The sequence below is a fragment of the Sinohyriopsis cumingii genome, unplaced genomic scaffold, assembly GCF_028554795.1.
Source record: "Sinohyriopsis cumingii isolate HCF-2022 unplaced genomic scaffold, ASM2855479v2 utg000426l, whole genome shotgun sequence".
Lineage (NCBI taxonomy): Eukaryota > Metazoa > Mollusca > Bivalvia > Unionida > Unionidae > Sinohyriopsis > Sinohyriopsis cumingii.
Window position 1 is genome coordinate 5,863,624 of NW_028315897.1, and position 3,127 is coordinate 5,866,750.

Below are 3,127 nucleotides of genomic sequence, written 5' to 3' on the forward strand. Positions count from 1 at the left end.
AGTCTTTACATGTGCAGAAGAGTATAAAAATTATAATATAACTCACTGAGTAGGACTACTGGCGTTGGGATAGTTGGGGGGGGGGTATTTTGTTTTAATATTAATATTTTAAGCATTGTAAGTGAAGATCTTACATTTGGAAAGTTACACATTGTCAAGACCAGGGTTATAACATATGGAATGGGATCTTGGGTTACAATCTCTGATCTTGCTCAAAGGGTGGGCCCCATGGGGATACTGCTAAGATCGATACAACAACCATATATATTAGTTCTGAAGGACACATGTATATCCAATGCAAACCAGGGGCCATGCCCATAAGAATGGCGATTTTTCCCTAGATCTTAACTTGTAAAGTGCAGAGATACCCACTTTTTAACCATATTGAAGGTTGAAGGACACATTAAAATATCAGACATACAAATTAGTTACAAATCCTGGGGAAGGGTACATGCTCCTGGATTATAACTTGGAAACTGTTGAGATCCCCAGCCTATAACCAGTAGTGGCCTGAGGGGGGTGCAAAAGATGTGATCGCACCAAGCCCACAAGCTTGGGTGCCGGAAGTTGGAATTTGATTAAAGCATATTATAACTAAAGCAGATTATTTAAAAATAAATTTTATTTTGAAGACAAACCTGTATTTTTCTATGAATATTTCAGAGAATTTCTTCAGTGATATAGAAATTAGATATAGAAATTAGATTTTGGGGACCCATTGTCCTCATTTTGCACCAGGCCCACACAGCATTACCACCCCACTGATATAACTATATGCACCATAGTGGTGGACCAAGAAGTTTTACTGGTAATGAGCACTGTGTAATTCCAGTGAATACAAAATTCCCCTAAACTAAAAACTGAACACAGCAATAAGACTGATTCAAAATTAGATGTTAATGTAGAAACTGGTATTTTTCCAAGTAGACAACATTGATTTAAAAAGTTAAAGTGCAATAATAGAGCCAGGATAATGGTCAGTCTTTTCTGTAAAACATTCAAAGTTTAGCAATTTCCAAGTGAAATGTAATGTCCTTTCAGATTCAAGTAAACTTGTTCACCTCCATTGACAATTATTAGAATATTTAAATTATAGTCATAAAGAAATGTTAGCTATTTATTATGTTGTTTACAAAATAAATGTCACTAGTCAGGTACACCATTGACTTGAATTTGGACTGAGGTCAATTACAAAATACAGATATATATAAGAAATAGTCACTGAGAAAAGCCAACAAGCAATACAAATTCAATATAAATAACAACATGCTATAACTTACTTTGGTTGACAGACTGAATTTGGTTTTATGGCATACCCAAGCAGCTGTGAAAATTTTTTCCGTATGGTGCCTGACGATTTGGCTAGCCTTCATTCAAATATGTTAACTATATCTACACCTTGGGGGACTGACTTGATACTTTAATTTATGACCGAGGGTTTTGGCATTCATGTACCAGGGCAAAGGCTTGCATTTTAGTTTACTGCTACTTAAGTATCTTTGGTATTTCTGTTTAAGATTAGAACTATCATTACATATAAGTAATGGATTCTGACTGCATTAATGGAGTAGAAGAGTTTGCTGTCATGGTGATTAGACCAAACTACAGTGGAAGCTAACATCGGTGGTGATTTGGTTCCACTTGCAGATGAATGTATTGCACCAGAGTGGTATGTGTTAACAAACCCTTATTTACACTGAAACATAATCATGCAAATAATAACCAAATGAACAACAACTGCAAAAGAAAATCACCATTAGAACCTCATCAGTGTAAATGTAGGCATGTGGTCATATATGCAGTCTGTCAGCTTGATGCAACAACAACTGATGGCATTGGTGTGGCTGGAAGATTCACAACCACAACAACCATCATAAATGTAGGCACACCAATCATAATTATTGTTAGGGCTACCCATACATAAATTGTAACCAGTGTATATGGCAGTGCTACAAAATCATTTAAATACAATTACATTCACTTATATTTTTTCATAACTTCTTATGGCAGCACAAATTAGTCTCAGTACAATTAGTAAACACTGCTTGGTGGCTACTGAGGATAAAATAATTAGCATGGCCAAATTCAAGACTTTTAATGGAAACAGGAAACTATGAGCAAAGATAAAGAACTGTCAGGTAAAAGATTTACATACAAGAAAAGTTGAGTAATTTCCTTTAAAAATAAATCATATAAATATCAAAATGCAGTCATAGTATTTGTCACGTCACAATCTCAAAAATATGTACTGTCCAAATCAAATGGTGGTTTTGTTGGTGAGACATGTAAGATCCAGTAGTCAAATGCTGGTTTTGTTGGTAATATATGTACCATCTAGTAGTCAAATGGTGGTTTTGTTGGTGTGACATCTAAGATCCATTAGTCAAATGGTGGTTTTGTTGGTAATACATGTACCATCCAGTGGTCAAATGGTGGTTTTGTTGGTAAGACACGTACCATCCAGTAGTCAAATGGTGTTTTTTGTTGGTGTTATATATATATCTGATTTAATTCATATTTATTTTAATTTAATTTTTTGTCAGTTTTCAATTATTTTTTCTATTAATGCTATTATAATGTAAATCTATTCACTGGTGATGATATTTTTCCAGAAAATCAGTTGACCTGAATCATTCATTTTGTAAACACTAGGTGTTGATCTAAATCCTGACCTTGTTTCAGAATTTGTAGCAACCTTCATAAATAAGTTCTATTTCATTTTAAAATGATTGGTTTTCATCAGGGTCATTTTTGATGTACATGACATAAACATAATCACGTGACCCCCCCTTTCGATTTCACAATTCTGATTTTTACATTACTGCGCATTTGTTAGTTTTAATAGAGATGTGTAGAGAGAGATTCGTCAGTTTAGGGCATTTACACTGATGTCAAGTTATTTTGTTGTAGCCAGAATTTGAGTTATAATTTTCTTCAGATCCATTGGATTTCAAAAGGATTAATTATTTTTTCTCTGGAAATATTTTGAGGAGTGCTCACACATAAGCTGACACTGTCATGGAGCCATACTGGTTACAAGCTGACACTGTCATGGAGCCACACTGCTTACAAGCTGACACTGTCATGTATCCATACTGGTTACAATTGGACACTGTCATGGGACCTC